The sequence below is a fragment of the Sus scrofa genome, chromosome X (assembly GCF_054392235.1).
Source record: "Sus scrofa isolate SSC_HxYL_T2T_F1_AM1 chromosome X, Sscrofa_HxYL_maternal_Yorkshire_Landrace_v2.0, whole genome shotgun sequence".
NCBI classification, from domain to species: domain Eukaryota; kingdom Metazoa; phylum Chordata; class Mammalia; order Artiodactyla; family Suidae; genus Sus; species Sus scrofa.
In genome coordinates, this window is record NC_139401.1 from 13,767,406 (window position 1) to 13,790,162 (window position 22,757).

The 22,757-nt window shown below is 46.0% G+C and overlaps 1 protein-coding gene and 1 pseudogene across 5 annotated transcripts in view; both read left to right on the forward strand.

The window, feature by feature from the left end:
• The window catches only part of EGFL6 (EGF like domain multiple 6), a 261,136-nt gene that overhangs the window by 89,203 nt on the left and 149,176 nt on the right, over positions 1-22,757 (forward strand). The gene's annotated exons all lie outside the window — the stretch shown is intronic.
• On the forward strand, positions 21,373-21,446 carry LOC146394478 (small nucleolar RNA U3; annotated as a pseudogene).

The window sequence follows — 22,757 nt, forward strand, 5'->3', positions numbered from 1 at the left end:
CTGATGAATCATATGGTAGTTCTAGTTTTAGTTTTCAAAGGAGCCTCCTCCATAGTGTTTTGCACAGTGGCTGCACGAGTTTACCTTCCCACCAGCAGTGCACAAGTGTTCTCTTTTCTCCACATTCTTACCAACACTCGTCTTTTGGCTAATAGCCATTCTAACAGGTGTGAAGTGATAGCTGGTTTTGGTTTGCATTTCCTGGATGATTAGTGATGCTGGATATCTTTTCATGCACCTGTTAGCCATCTGTATGTTTTCTTTGGGAAATGTCTACTAGTAACCCTTGAACAACACAAGAGTTGGGGCACCAATCTCTGTGTGGGCAAAAATCCAAGTATGACTTTTAATTCCTCAGAAATTAACTACGAATAGCCTCCTGTTTAGCGGAAGCCTTACTGATAACATAAACAATCCATTAACACAGATTTTGTAGCTATGTGTGTTATATAGTATATTCTTAGAATAAAGTAAGCTAGAGAAAAAAATGTTACTGAGAAAATAGTAAGGAAGAAAAAATACATTTTTCAGTACTGTACTTTATCAATACTATAAGTTTATATCATCTATGTAAAAGATGAACTATGAATCAGTACCTCCATCAATATTATCTTACGCGATGTAAAGCCCTGTTGATGTTATATTGTGTTACTAACACTAGACATCAAAAGTGAAGATATAATATGAAAAAGAAAGTCATATTTATTTATAGGTGTGACGATTCATGCACTGATAACAAAGAAGCAGCATATTGTTGCTTTAAGGTTGCCTTCTATTTAATTTTTTAATTAGAGTATAGTTGATTTACAGTGTTGTGTCAGTTTCTGCTGTTCAGCATCGATACCCAGTCATATATATATACACACACACACATTCTTTTTATCCTATTATCTTCCATCATGGTCTATCCCAAGAGATTGGATATAGTTTCTGGTGCTATATAGAAGGACCTCATGGTTTGTCCAATCTAAATGTCATAGTTTGCATCTACCAACTCCAAATTCCCCATCCATCTGGTTGCCTTCTCAATGCATACAGTTGCTTCATGGTAACCTAACATATAGTAATGAATGAATCGTTATAAAATATTTATGGCATACAGTATTCCAGTCATATTCATGATACTGTATTGGAAATATTGTTACATTTTTAAAATCACTTACCTGGGATGATAAGCTGATATAGTTTCTCCACTGACACTGTATGGTAACTAAGACTTGGAAAGCAAAGTCATAAAACAGTAAGAAAACTAGCACATTATTAATTTTATGGTAAATATCACTCACCTTATACTTCAAAATAGACTTATAGCGACATATATTTTATGATTCATGACATACTTTTTTTTTTTTTTTGCCATATTTCTAAGCCACACTGTTCACCTGGGAGTTTTTTCAAATTGTCACAAATTTCCAAAACAATTTTCCAATACATTTCTTGAAAAAAATCCACAGAGAAGTGGACCCGTGTAGTTCAAACCCTTGTCGTTTCAGAGTCCGTTGTATTTAGATCCTCTGCTCATTTTTTAATTGTTTTTCTGTTGCGTCGTGTTTTGTTTTCTGCTACTGAGTTGTGTATTTAGTACTTTTATTAAAGACGAGTGAGGGGGAGTTTGGCAAAAGTGTTCAGGATTAGGGGTGACTATAATGCTTGTGCTATATTTACTCCCTGTCTTGATATCTAAAGGATTCCAGATGGCTCCCTAGATTTCCTAAGATGAAATAAATGTAAAACTTAAAACTCAGGACCTGCAAAAATGCGCATGGACAAAACCAAGGGAGAAATAGAAAAAACTTTATGCAGGCTTCTTTCCAAAGATGAGGCAAAAATTTGGCTCTCAGCTTTCTGATGGCCCACTCAGAAAAGGAAAATATAGTCAAGTGGGTGATTCATGTTGTCTAAGAAATAAAGCCTGCCAGTAATTCTGAGGAAGTAAAGCTTCTCCTGGCACATGGAACTAAAAGAACATTCCCAGACAGGTTTTCACATGGGGTTCCTCACCTCTATAGTGAAGGAGATTGCTGGTGTGCTAGGGGTGTTAATTACGAAATCCCTCTGTGCCAAGCTCAGAAGGGTGGACGTCAGTGCATTTTTTTTGTTTTGTTTTGTTTTGACAAAAGCATTTGTTCTCAGGCATCTTCCACAGTGGGATCGAAGTATTCAGCTCTCCAGGGGGCTACCAAGAATCAAATGGGGGGTCTCCGCAGATGAATAGCTGGCTAATCCTTCAAATACACTCCCGTTAATATCATTTCTCTCAACAGAGTTTTGGCTTCTTCCTCATAATGCTTTTGAGCAGGAAATCTCTTTAGACAGTCCTGTGAAGGCTAAATAAAAGGAAATTAGCTTCATTGGCAAAGTGAGAATTTCAGGTTTGTGAACTAGCTTTCACAGTGGATTCCTATGAAGATAGATTCTTTTAAATGGAATTTTGTCTGGTTCGTTTTAAAAGTTGGAAAAATTCACATAAGGCTTTTCCCAACCCTATGAGGTAGCGATTGTGACAATTCGTTTCCATCATGTTTGATGCTGATCCTTGACCCCTGAGCTGGATCAGGAAGGACAAGGAAAAGAAAACATTAGAAAAGGTGGCTCCTGGCCGACCTAAAGGTAAATTTCACTTGGGGTACGGCTCAAGTTCCACAAGCCCTGAATCAAACTTGTCACCATCTGTTTCAGGTTTTGTGGGAACTAAGAAATCCACAGCCCAGGGAGATGTGAGAGCATCTCAGGAATGACCCCTCGCTGAATCTTGGTTCCATTCCATGATGGAGAGCTCCCTGGGGCTGCCTTTCTTTGTGACTTTAGGGCTGGGGGAAGAGCTCAATAATAGGCACCTTTGCAGCTCAAACTTGGACTTGTCATGGCCCTTTCCCACAGAAGAGCTGACCCTTGGAACAAGATCTCTGAACATTCCTTAAGTGCCTCCTGAGACACAATGACCCCAAACAAAGGCAATGGATTTTCCTAAAGACCGCATTGAATTCGCCAACTGTTTCCAACCTTAACAAAACCAAACTACACAGTACACTTATATCAGTGATTCAGCAGTTAAAAGGAGACCATCCATCACCCAGTTTCTGTCACCTGGAATCAACCTAAATGAGATTGAATTACCATCTAATCAGGGAAACCTTGAAAATTATAGAGGGGAAGTGACAATTGTGGACCTGAGTCTTAGAGCAGTGCAGATACGTGGCCCCAAGTCTAGGTAGAACAACTTGTTGAAAATACTCTCCTTATATGTCCAGCCCCACGTATTCACCCATAAGAGGAATATCTTTGAGGGGAACCTGCTAACTGTCTTGGGTCAGGTTCTCCAGAAGCAAAGCCTTGGATCGGGGTCTTTGGGCATGAAATTCATCAGGGACTGCTTGCAGGAGATAGCCTTAAGGGAGTGAGGAAAGCAGAATTGAAAGGAAAGTAGATGTGGTTTAAGGAGTAGCCTTACCTCTCTCTGCCTAATCCCATGGGGAGCTCTGGAGCGTCAACAGCATAGCAGAGTCTGTCCCACCTTGAGGCAAGGGAGGGCTTCAGTAACCTGTGCCAATCTCTCATTGGCTCCCAGTCACCCTGTAGGTGGTGGGCGAGGATAGGGGGGTGAACTTCAAGCACCTCCAGTTGAGTTAGGACCTGTTGCCCAAGAGCATCCTTGGGAGAAGGTGTCAGATGTGAGCTCACAGCTGCAACACTTGGACACCTTAGTGAAAGGGATCTCAGGGTATGAAGCAAGATACCAACAGCAGCTGCTAAGCCAGGACTTCGCAAACCTGAGTGTGCACTGGAATCCTCAGGAGTGCCTGTTAAAGACACATTGCTGTACCTCAGCTCCAGAGGCTCTGATTCAATAAGTCTGGGAGGGGGCCTAAGAAATCACATTTCCCAGGTGATGCTACTGCTGCTGATCCAGGGACCATGCTTTGAAAACCACTGTGTGGAGCTAACATTTTGAAAAAGCAACCAATCACCTTTGTAAAGCTAGGTTATGGGTATCTTCACTCCAGGCATTTGCACATCAACATATTTCCAAAGGTTGAAAAAAAAAAATGAGGGAGGAAGCTCCTGTTGTGGCTCAGTGGAAACGGACACGACTAGTATCCAGAGGATGCAGGTCTGATCACTGGCCCCGCTCAATGCGTTAAGGATCCAGCATTGCCATGAGCTACAGTGTAGGTCACAGACACATCTTGGATCCGGCGTTGCGGTGGCTGTGGTGTAGGCTGGCAGCTACAGCTCCAATTTGACCCCTGACCAGGGAATTTCCATATGCTGCGAATGCAGCCGTAAAATAAGAACAAAATTTTTTTAAATAAAAAAAAAAAAAACCAAAAATAATTTTAAAATGAGGGTTGGCACATTGCAAATGTAGACAGATTTTATCAATCAATTTTATGCTTAAAATTGCATTCTCTCATCCATCACCAATTTCAACTCCCATGAGAGAATTTCAGCAAAGAATCAAAGGAAGGTATCATTGTACCTAGAGATAAACACCTTGGCAGTTTAGTGATCAGATGGAAAGAAGCCTGGATTGGGTGTTCGGAAGCCTGGGCTCCATACCTTCTCCCCTGCCCCTGAGTAGCTGTGGGGTCATTGGCAGGTAGCTGCAACCAGTCTGGCCTCAGTTTCCCCAGATATAATGTCAAGACTTGAAACGGTCACTTCCAGACCTCAGCTCTCCTGCCAGTTATACCAGTATTTATGTTTGGGACCCCAAGCAAGCTGCTTGGGTTGCAGGTCTTAGTTTCTTAATCTGTTAAATGGGTATCATATACCCAGTTCTTTCCAGCGCTGCCAGCTGGCTTTCTTCTCACATTCCACCCAGAACATGTGAATCACCCCAAACATGACTGCCACCCTCTTTTCTCCTCCACTGAAAAGGGGCAGAGAAAAGCAGCAACACCTGAAAGCACTCAGCTGAGTCTCCTTTGTGTTACAAAAAGAGGAAGCAGAAGGAGTTGCTGCTCTCTGACATTTGATCCCGGTTCCTGGAATCTTGCAAATCGGGATCATTAATTGCCAAGCTGACTCAGGGGCCTGAGAGATCACAAGGCTGGGGCGCTCCCCATAAGCACTAAAGCTTTTGCTTAAATCCTCTAGGACTCCACGTGGAAATCCATAATGGGGTCTTCAGAGTGGTGTGGTCCATTGTATGCCTGTGTGCTTGGGAATCCCTAGTGAGCGGATTAGGAGCCACAATGGGGCACCTCCCATGAATGGAGACACTCCTGCTTAAAAATTAATAGGCTTGGTAATTCGGAGAGAACAGAGTGCTGCAGTGCTGACCTCAAAGGTCCATAATGAAGCAGAAACAACCATACCTCCAGCCCCTTTAGTCTTTATATTGATGCAGGAAAGTCACACAAGGTGCATGGAGTGCAACACATTTCTTTACTCAGCCATTCACTCAGTGTGTGTGTGTGTGTGTGCGCGCGCATGTGCTAGAGAAAACAAATAATGGCCAACAGTAAATATCTATTACGTGTTATGTAGAAATAGCTGTTTGTGAAGTGAGATGAGGAAACGACAGCAGGGTAAGGAGGGCAGGTTGTGCTGGGCAGGCCCGGGGAGCGGGGAGGGGGAGGTTCCCATAGGCATCATGGGGAGGAGTTGCTCTCTTATACAGGGATGTCAAGCGGACTCTCAGATACAGGGAACTTTGAGCAGAGCCCTGAAGGCAGTGAGGGGTGAGCTCTATGGCTTTATGAAGGGACAGTGTTTCTGGCAGAAGGGACAGCAATACACAGCCAGTGGAGGGCTCAGGAAGGTCTGGGGGCTAGAATGACACAAGCTGACCTGGGTTCTTTATGGAAGGAGTTCTCTGGCTCTGCAAACACTGCACTGAGGAGCAGAAGAAGAAGTAGGGAGACCAGTGAGGAGACAAGAGTCTAGGCTAATAAGATGTGACTTAGCTGTTTGTTTAAGGGGAAGTGATCAACTCAAGATAGAGCCGTATTTTCAAGGTCAAGTGAGCAGAATTTGCTCGTGATCTGGATATAGGATGAGCGAGAATGAGTCAAAGATAAATCCCATGCTTTTCGTGTGAACTGCTGGAAGAATGAAGCTTCCGTTTGCTGACACGTAGAAACCTGAGGGGGCTAAACATGTGAAAGGTGGGGTAGAAAACACGGGTTTGATCTGGCGTGTTCTAAATTTGGAGTGCCTATTAGATACCCATGGGGCAATGTCAAGTAGGCCACTGGAGATCAGAGTCCAGAAGGGAGGTCTGAGTTGGAGACATAGTACTTGTTGGTGTCAACTCCATGCTTTCTGAAACTCCGTGTGTTCTAAGCCCCAGTGGTAAATGACATAGTCCAGCCAAAAAGCTCTAGATTTACAATAGATTTTTCTAGCCTGAGACAATGTATAAACAAGTAAAACATAAAACCATGATGGGTTTAAGTACAACTCATCTTCAAATGAAATCTGTGGATGTGTTTTTGCAGCCAGGACAAGTATATTCCAAAAATATTCCAAGGATCAAATTAAGACACCCAGTCAGCTAGATCCAGTAATAACTAGTCCCCCTCCCTCCATATCTCCATGTCTTTGTGTAAGAAACAAATCAGTGAAATTGAACTTCATCAGAATTTAAATCTTTTGTTCATCAAAGGACATTATCAAGAAAATGAAAAGACGACCTATAGAAAAATAAAATATTTGCACATCACATATCTGATAAGGGGCTGATGTCCAGAATATATAAAGAGCTCTTAAAATGCAACAACCAAAAAAAAACCCCAGTTTTTTAAAATGAGCAAAGAACGTGGATAGACATTTTTCCTAAGAAGATATACAAATAGCCAACAAGTACCTGGAAAGATGCTTGACATCAATATTCATTAGGGAAATGCACTTCAAAACCATATTGAGATAGCACTTTAAACATACAAGGATGGCTATAATCAAAAGAGTGGAAGATAGAGGGTAGTAAGGATAAGGAGAAATTGAAACCATTGTGCATTACTGGTAGGAATGTAAAATGGTACAGCCAGTGTGGAAAACAATTTGGCAGGTCCTCTCGAAGTTAGAGAATTGCCATAAGACCCAATGGTTCCACTCCTAGATCTATACTCAGGAAGACGGAAACAGAGACCTAAACAAACACTTGTGCACCATTGTTTACAGCAGCACTAGTAACAATATCCAAAAGATAGAAACAGCCCAGATATCCATCAGCAGGTGAACGGAGAAACAAAATGTTGTGTATACATATGATGAATATTAGGAAGCCATAAAAAGATATGAAATGCTCATATGAGTCACATAATGGATGAACCTTGAAAACATGATGCTAAGTGGAAGAAGGCAGACACAAAAGACTGTACAGTATGTGATTCTATTTATATGCAATATCCAGAATAATAAATCCATAAAGGAAGAAAGTAGCATGTTGGTTGCTCAGGGCTGAGGGGAGAGGAAGAAATAGAGAATGACGGTTTTATGGCTACAGGGGCTTCTTTGGGGATGATGAAAATATTCTGGAACTAGACCAAGGTGGTGGTTACACAACATGGCAGAGGGACCGAAGGCCACTGAGCTGTTCCCTTTAGAGTGGTTGGTTTCACATTACATGAATTTCATCTGAATTTTTTTAAAAACTAAAAATTAGGATTGGCAGCAGAAAAAGGCTTGAAGGGCAAATGTCAGAGGCAGACCCTGCCTTTGCAGCAGGAAGCCATTCTTCCATAAATCTTCATAAATAAGCCCTGGGGTCTCCAGTACAGACACAGTTATCACCACCATCTCCTTTAGGCCACAAGAGCCAACACTTCTCTAAAAAAAGCAAGCATCACAAGTTGGTTGTTTCCCTGATTTATATCTGTTGCATTTCTGTTTTCTCTCGCTTACCATGGCCGAAGTGTTTGGAAAATAACTTGTACCCAACTAAGCGGAATAGCCTGATGCCTTGTTTACCGAAAAGGAAAATGAAAGAGACAGAAAGGCAGGACTGAGCACACTGTGCCTTTGAAAGCACAGACTGTACAGGGAGGAACGTGCTGCTATTTCCAGTCTTGTGTGGGTGTGTGGATAACAGGCCTCTGGAAACAGCTGTTTAACAACAGAATGGGGGAGTCTCCTGGGACTCACAGACCCACCCTCTCCAGTGAACCGAAGGAAAGTTCCGAGAGCTTGGGGCGTTCAGTGCATTGAAGCCATTCGAAATGGGGATTCAACGCTGGGGTTTGATTGCGCTGTCGTGTTTAGCTAGGCTTTGTTCCCTCTGTTCAAAAGAATGACTCCAGGAAACTGAAAAGCCAAACCAGAAACAGACAGGGTGTACTTTCCAGAAGAATAAGTGTCCTCAAAGCCACTTCTGCAGGGATCCAGCCTCCCTCTGGGGGTCTGACAATCTGCCCACTTGTGGAAGGAAACTGACTTGAATTGGAAGAGCAGTTGACCCCTGAGCAAACTTTTGTTTTAGGATCCAGCATTAAACACAAACTCTTTGTGAGGATGAGGAATAGAACATGATTTGAAGACCGAACTTGCTCTCATTTTTGTTTGAATGAATCATAAGACCCACCTTCAAAGCATGTCCCCATGCACTGAAAAGTGAAACCACCCCATTTCCATGCAGCTACAGAGAACACACCATAAATAGGACCAGAAGTGGTGGTTTGTTAAAAGCTGGGTAAAAGCTGATTTTTGTTTTGCCTATAAAACCTTGTGTCTTGGAGTTCCCGTCGTGGCGCAGTGGTTAACGAATCCAACTAGGAACCATGAGGTTGCGGGTTCGGTCCCTGGCCTTGCTCAGTGGGTTAACAATCCGGCGTTGCCGTGACCTGTGGTGTAGGTTGCAGATGCGGCTCGGATCCCGTGTTGCTGTGGCTCTGGCATAGGCCAGTAGCTACAGCTCCGATTCGACCCCTAGCCTGGGAACCTCCATATGCTGCAGGAGCGGCCCAAGAAATAGCAAAAAAGAAAAAAAAAAAAAAACTTGTGTCTTAAACCTAATGGGAGTAAGGATAAAGTCTTATAACTGAAAGACTAATTCCTTGAAGAGTGTATCTTTAGCCAAACTCTGGTCATCAGCTTGGGCATCTATTCATTCCATCATTCATTTATTCAGCAAGTGCATATTTATTGCCTGTAGTGTGCTAGGCATCATGTTAGGTGTGGGGATACAGTGATAAGCAAAGCAGATAAGGTCTCTGCCTCAGGGAGCAGGTGACCCAAAGAGGAGTAGAGAGAACTATTGATCCAGCTAGGGACTGAGGCAGGGGGCTGTTTTTCTATCATGCAAGTTCAATCCTTATTCTCTGTTTCTAAAATTAAACGCTGTGATGAAATACAGGGTCACCCTCCATTCCCTAGAGACATGGGCCCTCGAAAACATCAGAAGAAAATAGTCTCATTTTCCATTTCCCAAGGTCAGGATGATTCAGAGCTAAACAATGGCAGTGGTCCAGGCTGGGCTGGAATTCATGCCTGCAGGTCCTTCCCTCATTTCTCAGGTTCTCAACCCTGGATGGCCGGTGAGCATCCACTAGACCAACACACATGACGTCTCCAAAACAAACAATAACTTACAGTTAAATTTCCTGAGAAAACTCACAGCGCATTCCCCAGAAACTGTGAGGTCTTCAGAGAACTAGCCCCACTGAGAGAGGCGCCCAGTTTATGTAACCAAAGTACATGCAGTGTGCACAATCAAACAGGAGTCCTGGGCTCCCCGGTAAAATCTAGTTTCTGGATCTTGTTCTAGCCTTTCCCAGTAAGAAGAGGTAGTAGCATGGGCTTCGCATTTGCACAACTAAGAGACGGTGGTCATAGTTTTCTCAAAGCCAAGGGACAGTTGACCTCAAATGCAAAACCACATCTCCACCTTTTGAGAAGCAAAGTTCAATCCACAGTATTTAGCCAGCTATTCTTCCAGCATCTGGTCTTCAGGGTACCCCCAACGCTTTAGATAAAATCCATTCCTAACCCTGATGGCTGCGTTACACTTGCTTACAAAATTTGCGGCTGGCACAAAGCTGAGCATTGGCTGGGGAAAGGGTTGAATTTTTATCAAAATGAACCTTGACAGACTGGATTCAGACACACCCGTGTTAGCCAGCTGACAGATGACCTCCATCTCTGGTCCTTCTCAAAGTGGAGAACATCGTTTGTAATGGGATCAGATCCAGAAGCTGCCACTTAGCAGCCAAGCGTTGGACTTCGAGCCTAAATTGATCTGAAAGTCTCTGTGAAATAACTTAGCAAGAGGGCCACAACTTTGGGGATTACAAAACAGGGTTCTCCCCCTCTATTTAACCTCTCCCATATTCAGTTTCTTTAAACACTACTATTGTAATACCCCTTCCTGCCCCTAACTTTTCTGCATTTAGTAAGTCGAGGGTATTTTTACTCTCTTCAACACTTGGAAATGTAAGTTATTTTCTATGTCCTAATATTATGTCATTTTAGTGACTATTTGGGTGGGGTAGTATAGAGGCAGTTGCCTTAAGGTTAAATGGTTCAAAACCAGTTGGGCAGTAACTGAATAGTTTATCACAGTGAACAATTGGCCTTCCTAAATTTGGATTTCAGAATCATTGTTAGAGGCCCTAAAGGAAGTTGGGCACAGGGTAACATGGCCTACAGAGCTCTTATTGAAAGCCATTTGTGAAAAAGAGAGAGAGAAAAAAAAACAATTTGTGTAAAAAAAAAAAAAAAAAGAGAGAGAGGAAGTTTGTGGGGGCATATGGGAAATCTCTCTACCTTCCTCTTAATTTTGCTGTGAACCTAAAACTGTAAAAAAAATCAAGTTGCGACTCAGTGGGTGAAGGATCCAACATAGTCTCCATGACAATGCAGGTTTCATCTGGCCTTGTCGCAAGCTGTGGCTCAGATCTGGTATTGCCAAGGCTGTGGTGGAGGTCTGCAGTTTCAGTTCTGATATGACCCCTAGTGTGGGAACTTCCATATGCCGGGGCCACGGCCACAAAAAGAAAGGGAAAAAAAACCCACTCCCGTCAGCGGTACACAGCCTGCAGAGTGGCCCCCTGGCATTCATGCCCTTGTGTAATCCCCTCTCCTCAAGGGTGAGCTGGACCTGATGTCTCCTAAGTGGCTTCTGGCCGAGAGGATGCAGCAGAAATGAAGAGGTGGTGCTTCCAAGATTAGGTTACAAAAGAGGCTGTGGCTTTCCTGCTCTTCCGCATTGTCTGGCTCACTCTTTCAGGTTTTTCTTTTTCTTTTTTTTTTTTTTTTTTTTTGTCTTTTGTCTTTTTAGGGCCGCACCCACAGCACATGGACATTCCCAGGCTAGGGGTCGAATCAGAGCTGTAGCTGCCAGCCACAGCCACAGCAATGTGGGATCTGAGCTGCGTCTGCGACCTACACCACAGCTCACAGCAATGTGGGATCCTTAACCCGCTGAGCAAGGCCAGGGATCAAACCTGCGTTCTCATGGATGCTAGTCAGATTCGTTAACCACTGAGCCACTGCGGGAACTCCTGTCCGGCTCACTCTGATGGAAACCAGCTGCCCTGTGGAGAGGCTGACGTGGCCAAGAACTAAAGGAAGACTCCAGCCAGTGAGGAACCAAACCCCTCAGTCCAGCAACCTATGAGAAACTGAATCCCACCAATGTCACTTGAGTGAGCTTGGGGAAGAGTCAAAGAATTTAGTTATGTAAAGTTTTGTTGATAATTGGTAAGAGAGATCTAAAGCCAGAAATGCACACATACTTTCCTGTTGTTTTAAAAACAGCACAGAAGGAGTTTCCTCTATGGTGCAGGGGGTTAAGAATCTGACTGCAGAAGCTCGGTTTGCTGCAGAGGCGCAATTTCGATCCTCAGCCCGGCACAGTAGGTTCAAGGATCTGGCATTGCTGCAGCTTCGGCAGAGGTTGTAGCTGTGGCTCAGATTCATTCCCTGGCCCAGGAAGTTCTGTATGCCATGGGTGCAGCCATGAATATAAAAAATAATAATAATAAATCTTTAAAAATACAAAAACAAAAGAACACAGAATTTGCCAGTGTGCAGAGTTTGCTTCCTCCTCCTCCGCCTCCTCCTTCCCTTCTTCCTTCTTCTAATGAAATTGATCCCAGAGAAAGACCTCGCATTTGTTGCAGAGTCGATGGAGGGAGTGTGAGAGGGGAGAGCAGAGAGCAGAACGGGGCTCTGGGGGATCACCCGAGCGGACACTTTGCAGGGGAGCCAGACAGCTTGGAGCCATTCATCTTTTTGAAACTGTACAGCCAGACAAGAATGATGACTGGCCATTCACATGCCCGGCAGCCTTCCGGTCCGAGTTGGCATCTGGATTCATTCCCAGCTTGTCAGGAACCCCGTCTCCCTCCAATTTGTTACGGACAACTGTTCAGATCACCCAGGCAGCCTCTCCCTTTCTTCTTGGCTAGAGGCATGGGGAAGGTCAAAGACTGAAAGGAGGCTCGTGTGTCCTTCACTCTGTCACTGCTGGAATGATCCTGGTGGTTAGGGTCAGGCCTCCAAGAGGTTGTGCGCTGCCTTTGGAAGACTCACCTTCGATGCCTGGATATCCCTAAGGTTTAGAGATGCCAAGTCAGTTCTGAAAACACAAGGGCTGGTGCTCAGAAACAAAAATGGGTGAAAAGTCACTGCCACGTCAGCAAGGATGCAGTGGATTAGAGTTGGGGAAGCACACCCAGTTCTTAAAATTCTTGTGCCAGATCTGCCACTGGAAAGATCTTTCCAGTAAAGCCATGATCGGCTCTGTGCATTTTGTTTTGTTTTTTTTTTTGTTTTTTTTTTTTTTTTTGCATTTTAGGGCCATACTTGCACCTAGGCTCCCAGGCTAGGGGTCGAATCAAAGCTACAGCCACCGGCCACAGTCACAGCCACAGCCACAGCCATGCCAGATCCCAGCCGTGTCTATGACCCACACCACAGCTCACAGCAATGCCAGATCCGTAACCCACTGAGCGAGGCCAGGGGTCGAACCCATGTCCCTATGGCTGCTAGTCGGGTTCGTCAACCTCTGAGCCATGACGGGAACTCAGGTTCTGTGCTTTCATTTTGTCACCAATTCCTTAATCATACCACCTGTTTATTCCAAAGGAGCGATATCAGGGTAACCCCATAAGCAAATCTTAACCCTACTGATGCTCATAAAGACTGCAAGACCTATCCAATCCGAGGAGGGTCTCCCTTATATGGCCTCCTGGGCCCTGAACAACGTTGTTACATTACCTGTGATCAAGCACTTTACTTGTAAAATAATTCTCATTAATTTCCACAAGAAACTTGAGTGGAAGATCTTTTTAGCACCACTTCACAGATGAGTAAAACAGGGTTTACAAAGATGACTAACTTGCCAGCCATGAGTGGTAGAGCTGCGATCCCAGCCTAACTGGACCCCAAGGCCTCCGAGAAACCATAAGGCCCCTCATTTTAACTGAGGGGGACTCTACTAATCATTCCTCCATGGACAGGGGCCATAGATCAAAGGGACTCCATCACCCAGGAAAGGAGGTCCTTAATCCCCACAACCTGGAATAAAGGAAGGCCACTCAGGTCACACAGTGTCTTCAGTATGACTGTCACTTATTAGTAGCATCTGTGCTCAGATGCAGCAGTGAGCTGTCTGCACAATTACGGCGATCGTTCAAGTTGCTCCCCAAGAGGAGGAGACAGACAGACAGGCATGGCATCCACACCACAAGGCCAACGTAGCGTGTCCGGGAGAAGGAGGGGCTCTTAGCCCAGGGAGAGGAAGAAAGGGTATCAGGGAAGGCTTCATGGAGGAGGTGATTCCTATTTGAAAGAAAGACTTAGCCCCGAAAAGAAGGAAGAAAAGGGTATCCAGGCGGAGGCATCTGCAAAAGCTAGGCACAGAGACATTTTAAACACTCTAACTGCACACATTTCAGAATAATGAGTTGGAAGGGACACTAGACCAGAGCTGATTTGGAAGGTGCGTAGTAAGTTATGTTTTGACAAGTGGAGTTAGAGCAGCTTGTGAGACTCCAAGGGGGGCAGGGACCCAAAAATAACTTCAGCTCTGGATGCCAAGCTCAGGATGCGCCAGTCAGGGCCTGAGAGAAGAATGGGGGAAACATCAGGATAAAATAGGGGAGAACCTGAGCCCACATTGTAATTATCATCACATTTAGGCCTCGAGCCAGGGGCTTCTCCCCAGGGGCCCAGGGACCCTGCCATCACCTGCTGGCTCCCACCAAACCAGGCCTCCAGGCTGCAGAACAGAGAGATCCTGCTCAAAGGCCTCGCCACCTGGGCCTCCCAGGCCTCCATCTGCCTTTCTACAGAGCAGAGAGTTCTCCATGGTCACGGGAAGGCCCGCGCTTGCCTGGAGACTGGAGTAAGATACTCTCATCATTGGCGCAGCTTGAAGACTCAATATAGTGGGTGGCCACCCCCATACCAACAGTTATCCAGTCTGTTTAAAAGTCACCCACCCCCCACCCCAGGGATTTCCCATTGTGGCTCAGCAGTAATGAATCCAGCAAGTAACCATGAGGGCTCGGGGTCGATCCCTGGCCTCCCTCAGTGGGTTAAGGATCCGATGTTGCCGTGAGCGGTGGTGTAGGTGGCAGACGCAGCACAGATCCCACATTGCTGTGGCTGTGGTGTAGGCCAGCAGCTATAGCTCCAATTTGATCTCTAACCTGGGAACTTCCATATGCCGCAGGAGCAGCCGTAAAAAGCAAAAAAAAAAAAAAAATATATATATATATATATATATATATATATATATATATATATATCCCCCCAGGAGTTTCCTGATGGCCTAGCAGGTTAAGGATCTGGCATTGTCACTGCTGTGGCTCAGGTCAGTACTGAGGCATGGGTTTGATCCCTGCCATGAGAACTTCTACCTGCCGTGGGCGCAGCAACCACCTCTCCCACCCCCCAGTAGAACAGGCTATGTTTCATTTTGAAGGATGTCGAATTTTAATGATGCTATACTTACACAAAAATACGGTGAGTGGTAGAATAAATATAGGCATAGCACTGTTTATCTTCTTTAGTGCCTCCGATTGAGACTCTGGAAAGCAACCATTTTTATATAAGCCCTAATTTGTCTTTGGCATAGACTCCAGACCCCCAGGTAACTGCCTTGTGAAAGCCATGAAGAACCAGGCACCATAGTCCTTGGCAGACGCAGATCGGATTGCGGGGTGACATCCAATATCTGTTCTTCCTTTCTTCCAGAAAGAGACAATGCCTGGTCTTTATTGGATTCATGGCTGCCCAGAATAGAGACTAAAAATCCACATTTCTTCAGAGCTAGTTACGGCCAAGTGGCTAAATTCCGGCCAGGGGAATGAGAGAAGAAATGATGTGCTTTAAAAGAGAAAAGCTGGGAGTTCCCGCTGTGGCACAGTGGGTTGGGAGTCCTACCACAGCAGCTCAGGCCACTGGGGAGACGTGGGTTTGATCCCCAGCCAGCCCATTGGGTTAAAGGATCCGATATCACTGCAGCTGCAGCATGGGTCACATCTGCAGCTCAGATTCAATCCCTGGCCTGGGGACTTCCATATGCCATGGGTGCAGCCATGAAAAAAAAGAGAGGAAAACCGTGTCCCAACTGTCCCCTCTTCCACACAGGCACAGGTGACAAACTAAGGTCACAGAGCAGCTAGCAGAAGGAGGCTGGATCCCTCCAGTGCAGAGCTGCTGGGAGAGAACTCGACGCTCTCAGCCTCTGCTGCGTGGCTTCCTGCTACCGGTTGCTGAATTGTTGTCCCATGTATGGTCACCAGCTTCAAAAGGATCCACCAGAGAATTTATCTCATTTTTTGTAAATGAAGGCATAATATTCATTTAAATGCGTGAAATCTTAAGCATACCATAGCTTGATGAGATTTTCCATACGCATATACAATCATCCTGTGGTATCTATGGGGGACAGGTTCCAGGACCCCCCGCAGATACCAAAATCTGTGGATGCTCAAGTCCTTTATATAAATGTCATAATATTTGCATATGACCTCTGCACATTCCCAAATACTTTAAATCATCTCTACATTACTTATACCTGATACAATGCAAATGCTCTGTAAATGGTTATAAGTACAATGTAAATGCTATGCAAACAGTTGCCAGAACGCAGCAAATTCAGGTTTCGCTTTTGAAAATTTTAAAAAATATTTTCAATCTGCGGTTGGTTGAATTTGTGGATGTGGACCTGGTGGATATGGAGACTGAACATGCTGATTTGTTTATGTACTGTCTGTGTCTGCATGGCGCAGAGCTGAGTAGTTGACACAGTCTGCATGCGTGCAAAGCCCTAAATATTGACTGCAAAAGTTTGCCGACCCTTGTTATGGAACATTCTAGAACATACCAGAAGACTCCTTCATGTCCTAAAAATGAATTTGCCCATCAAGTCTTGGAATTGGTAAGCACGAATGATGACAGGAATATGCCAAGAAGGTTGCATTTGCAACATAGGCTAGAAGCCTCCGTTGGTTTTTTCCTCATTGGAACAATCAGCGTCTAACAGTTTTAGCTTGTCAACAAGTAGGTTGCCAAAGCCTTGCAGAACTCCTATTTTTAAAATTATCTCACAAGAGTGACTAAGAATTACATTTAAATGAACAGGAGCAGAGAGGAGAACAAATTTCCTGGGCAGTCGCACGCCCTCATTTGGGCTGTAGGGCTCCAGTCAAGTCTGACTGTGGCTTGCCTCATGCTTGCCGTTGTTTCCATATTTGAACTTCTAGGACATGGCAAATAAGGCGACTGAGAGTTCATGAGTTTGCTTTGGCCCCATTTCTTATATAATCATCCTATTCATTTGACTTTACAACATCCATTGCATAGTTTTTGTACTTTTTGCACTTTCTTCACCTTCTATCTGCCACTTGTAGATACATTGCAGTTCTCTAAGGGGTCTGCCCTCTGGACAGTACCAAGAAAGAGCCAAATAAATCTACCAAACAGCTCAGTTGCCCCTGTCCTTTTGCCTGGGCAAGAACACACCCCTGCAACAAATGACCGGTGCCCAACAGTAATGTGACTCAGATTAACAAGAAGGTTGGCCCTCCAGCCAGAACACCTCAAGAACATTAACCCATTTGGGACGGCAAGATGGCTCCGCTGAATACATGGCAGCAGGAGACAGGTGCTCTGCTCTGCCAGAAAATCTTGGAGTCAATGCTTTGAATTCAAAAGCATTCTATCCTGTGCTCCACCCCATTTATCCAAACATAGATGACCAGAGGGCCACCATAATCATAAGGAGGACAGCCTGGACACACATATTCCAGAGCCCAGGCAGAACCAAGGCCACACCCTGCTGACAGATTCAGTCCCAAAATGTTGTGCTACTCTTTTAGGATTTCTAAAACACGGGAATTCCTGTCATGTCTCAGTGGTAACAAACCTGACTAGTATCCACGAGGATGCAGGTTTGATCCCTGGCCTCTCTCAGTGGGTTAAGGATCCAATGTTGCTGCGAGCTGTGGTGTAGGTCGCAGATGGGGTTCAGATCCTGCATTTCTGTGGTGGCGGCATAAGCCGGCAGCTTCAGCTCTGACTTGACCCCTCGCCTGGGAACCTCCATATGCCATGGGTGAGACCCTAAAAAGATTAAAAAAAAAAAAAGGAATTCTAAAAGTTCACTTACACGGGAACAACAGTTCATGGATGATCGGCTCTGAGCCGAACTCTCCAAAGTCTATTCATCTTAGGCCCAAGCTAAGATGTCTAAGCTAAAAGGAAAAAATTATTTTCCCAATGTCTGGGAAACTTTAGGAGACGGCCCTTCTTGGCTAGCCTGGAAAGCACATGACGGCCGGTCCCATTGTTTCAGTGGGCCGGCAAAGGGGGCGGCAGGATGTGAGCGCAGAATGCAGCCAGCTTCTGCCTCTTCCTGGCCACGGCCTCAGGCCGGGGGGGCTCAGGAGGTGGGGAAATGTGATAGTTCTTGGTCACAGGGCTGAGGCGGATGTGCATGGTGAAGCTAGCACCTGGCCTATACCCCCGGTGCACTGTGGCATGCCTTCCAAATGCCAGCATCTCAACTCTTCGCCTGATGGCCTTGTTTGATGACCCAGGCCTGCCCTGCCCACCGCAAGCTCCAAGTGCCAGAGAAGCACCCCCACTCCAGAAGGAGCCCTCTGAACAACCCACCTCCCGCAACCTCGGCCACCATCAGCTCTGCTGGATAAAGCTCCTTTTGTTTGCTTCCTTCCCTTCCCTGTCTCATTTCCCCACACCTAACCCAGCGCTTCCTAGGGTTACCCCTTCCCGACAATTACATGTACTCAAATCCACATTTCAGGGTATGCTCCAGAGGAAGCCCGAGCCGAGGTGGGGATACTCTGAAAATGCAAGTCCCAAGGGGTCTGCAGAGACACCCAACTCCTGTGCCGTCCGCTGGTCTCTATTCTCCGCATGTGAATCCATGCCAGCTTCCCTCAGCTAGTGTCCTCCAGCCCTTCAGTGTCCCTGCGCTAGACTGAATATCAGTCCCCCCCACCCCCAAATGCACATGTTGAATCCTAACCCCCAATGTGATGGCATTAGGGAGTCAGTTATGAGGGTGGAACCCTCAGAAATGACATCAGTGCCCTTAGAAGAAGAGACCCCCAGGAGTTCCCCTGGTGGTGCAGTGGGTTCAGGATCTGGCACTGTCACTGCTGCTGCTCAGGTCTCTGCTGTGGCACAGGTTTGATCCCCGGCCCGGGAACTTCCACATGCCTCGGGCGCAGTCAAAAAGAAGAGACCCCAAGAGCCACTTTGCGGAGCACCAGATTGCAACGCCTAAGGCAGGAAGGCATTGAAGAAATGTACTTGACCAGGCATGGGGAACATAGGGAATGGGGAAGGGGCAAAATAGGACCTATGTCTGCTGCTTTCTGGCAATTTCACAACATACGGGAATAGCAAATTGAGTGCATTAAGTTATTGGAGCTGCAAGGTCATGCTTACTCGGTCTTAGAACGTTTTACCTTGCACTCTCTTTGTCTGTCTGTCCCTTTCAGATGAGGAAACTGTACTATTCTTGTGACAACAGAAAGCCTGTTTCCTCCCACGGTCCTTGCTCGGATGTTTGGGGTCTGTTAGTGGTGACGTCCACTTCTCTGCACCCCTCTCTCAGGCCTTCTTCCTCTGGGTAGAGCACGCCCCTCCCTCCTGCATCCATCTGCATCGCAGGCCCTTCCCCCCACCAGTCCTGGTTCTCTAGCACCAAGAGTCAGAGATGGTGTTCCCCTCACTCTGTCGACAGTGGAGTCAGGAAGAGCCAAGCTCCCCTCCCCTATCCTATCCATCAGCTCTCACGACATGGACACAAGGCTGTGTGCGTGCTGGGAGCCTTCACGGAAAGGTAGAGAAGGGTAACACAGGAGTAGCTTCAGCGGGCATTCTGCATCAGACTCTTCCCAGAATCGAATAAAGGTAGAAAGAATAAAGTCACCCTTTTATGCCAAGTGCCCCTGAACCCACATCATTCCTGTGTAATCTTGGGCCCATTAATCCCATTCTCTGTGCTCCAGTTTCCCCATCTGTAAATCAAGGACAGTGACAGTGTCTGCCTCAAGGAGTGGTTGCCATACTGATGAGCATCTGAGTGCTCGGCACAGAGCCTCAATCGTAGCTCAGGCAGAGAGTAATCCCTTAAGGGACATTAGGCGTTGTTATCGCCAGCCAAGAGCTCGACTCTGCCTCTCTCCAAGACAGAGCCCATTCTCAGCTTTTCCAGTCTCTTTTGGAAAAGCCTTCTCCCATAGGTCCTTTCTCCATCATGGCAACCCTCAGGACACAGTAATTGACCGAAGAACGCCAAATGGAGAAGCTCCAGTCTGGGTTAGTCTGAGAACCCTGAAACGGCTGAAAGACTCCCATGGTCTTGCTGCAGGATTTCAGTTTCTTTTGAGTGTCTGCTGCTTGATGGATGTGCATGCACACATGCGCTTCCAAAGGACAGGGGGTGATGCTTTGGGGACTGTGGAGGCCCAATCCACTAAGGGTCAGTTGAATCAGCCTTGATTCTCCCACCTGCAACGGAAATGGCACCTTCTCTTATTTTTGCTCCGAAGGCCAGTTCTCTTTTCTCTTCCTCCTGTTTCCAGCCCATTGGGAGGGGCATCTTAGTACCTAGGAAACAGCAGCAATTTAAACAGCAGCGCCATTTAGCCTTCATTTTTCACCTTCAGGTTTGCAGAGGCTGGGCTCCAGGCTCAAATCACATGCTCCCGTTGACCCGGGACTAGAACAAACTCTGAGGCAAGGTTTCCACTCACTTGTAACTTCTGTAAAGAAAAGGGAAAAAATACAGAGAGATTTATCTTTCCTTTGCTGAGAGCAAAGAGGGAGGGAGGGGTAGTTCTTTTAACAATGTTCTTTCAACCCTTGTCAACTGGGCACCTGTAATCGCTAGGTGCTAGGCACTGAGTGGGAATCAAAGAATATAAATCTGGTCTTATCTTTAAACCAATTATAATCTAGTCAGAAGATAAATTGCTGGAGAGAAACAGAGGGAGAAAAGGAGTGGTGCCCTATGAGTAATTGGCAGCAAAGCTAAAAATAGGGTTTTAGAAAGAGTCGAAGAAGTTTGGGGCAAGCTTAGCATATGTTAACAATCCATTCAGAGCCCAGAATTCATCTCAGTTGTGGTTTCCAGAAACCACCTAATAAGTTACAGCATTTTCCTTTATATGTTGCATCAGTCAGCTTGTACCTTACAAGGTCTCCAGCACACACACTCACCCTAAATAGATGAGGCTGCCCCACCATTTCTGCCAAGACCCCATCTATTTGTCACCTGCCGTGCAGCATCTGAACAAGTTTAGAGCCAGAGTTTTTCGGAAGACCCAGTGTTTTCAGGAAAGGCTACTAGTGTTTTTAGGAAAACATTTTGAAGCGGGAGATGGCATAACTGATGATTCTCCACTTGGACCTTGCCACTGTCCAGGCACATTCGGGGACATCTTTGGTTTGCCGATGATGTCAGCATCAGAAAACACCAGGCAGTCCGTGGGGAGAGAATGCTGATGGCAGGCATTTCTCATGTGTGTCTGCAAATCCAATGAAGCATTCTAAAGGAATGGTGGTAAAGACACACCCTGCTCTGACTGGCAACTTTTGCCGCTAAACCTGTGAGCCTGAAGACATACAAGGCAAAATTCAGCCTCCTCTCAACCTTGAGGGAATGAGTCAGCAAAGCAGTTCTCACGTCTCTCCACCCAGAAAGGCAGGAGGCTTTCCAAAAAAGGCTATGGTTTTTCTGTTTCCTTGGTTCCCTGACACATAGCCCCAGCCGTGATCACAGGCGCTGCCAGGCAGGAACCTGTTGCCTTATTTGGGAATCCTGCAGCCCTCTTTGTGGGGGGAGTAGGGCAGACTGAGAAGTCCAGGTCAAAATGACAATAATGCGACAATAAAGAGAATCAGATAACGAAAGTGGGCATTTTATCTAGAATAAATACAAAGCCTATACTTCCGGGGATCATTTCTATAGTTTGTGACCTAGAATAAAGGTAGAAAACTGCCTGATCCAAGGAATAAATACCTTCATACCCATTTCTTACTCAAGCTCTCCTGGGAAAATCTATAGAATCTTCCATTTTCCTTCCAGCCGAAAGGCTGTCTGCATTTCCCAGCTGCCGTGGGGACCGCTCTTCTGTTGGGAGAGAGTCTGTCAGTTACATCCACCCACAGTTCTCTAGTTGCTGCTTTTCGAGGGTCCCTCTTTCTGACCCCAGGGTGTGCTGGGTGACATTGATCGTGGCATGCAGATAGCAGGAACAGATGAGGAGTGGAGGCAAAGGGCAGGAATGCCCTGCATTTTATGGCTTCCAGCCTGCATTTCCTGGGGGTGTTAACAACTGGGGGACGCACCCAACCCCGATCTCAACCATCCAACTCAGCTTCCATCAAGAAGCAGGGTTTCTAGCACATTCTGGGGCCCTGGAAACTGTACAGAAGACCTAGGTCCCTCTGCTTGGGTAGTCCTCCCGCAAGGCTGCCACCAGCCACCACGTTTTCATTTCTGTGTTTCTCCAAATAGGAGATCACCAGCTGAAAGACAAGAGAACAGCGGGGGAAATGGAGGAAGACCCCAGAACAGTAATGGGTGTGTCAGCTCAGGCTGGAATGTGTGTCCAGCATCCATCCCAGGAATGAGAAAAACAAACCCAAGTCCAGATTCCCTCTCGGAGGTGCCGAGTGCATCAGCAGCGTAGCAGAGGGAAGGGTGCCCTCTGCTGTCATCTGTGGGGTTTTTTGCTTTGTTTTAAATTTAAAGGAAAATTTCAAGCTCCATGTGAAACAGAATGAAAAAAAAAAAACTATGTATTTTTGAAAAGCACGACCTGTAGCCAGGCTGTGTTCTGGGTCAGGTGAGAGAGACCCCACGGATGACGCAGGCAGCCCTGGAGACCCCATGGCCCTCTACTGAGGGGAAACTGGCTTGGGAGGGGGTCCTGTGGGCTTTATGGATCCAGGACAGTTTACCTGGAAATAAAGGCATTTCTTGGGAGCAGGGCCCTTCTTGGGTGGCGACACTCTGGCCAGCATCTCCATTTATTTCCCTGTCTTTTCCCAGTGAACCAATTTGGGCTTGTTCTTAGATTCTTCTGTTTATCTAGGAAAGGAAAAAAAACAATATGGTTCGCACATAAGAACTCCGAGGCTCGGCTTACAAATATTGCACGAAGATAATAATTTACTGGAGTTCCCGCTGTGGCTCAGTGGTAACGAACCCGACTAGTATCCATGAGGATGCAGGTTCGATCCCTGGCCTTGTTCAGTGGGTTAAAGGATATGGCATGGCTACGAGCTGCGGGTGTAGGTCGCAGACGTGGCTCAGATCT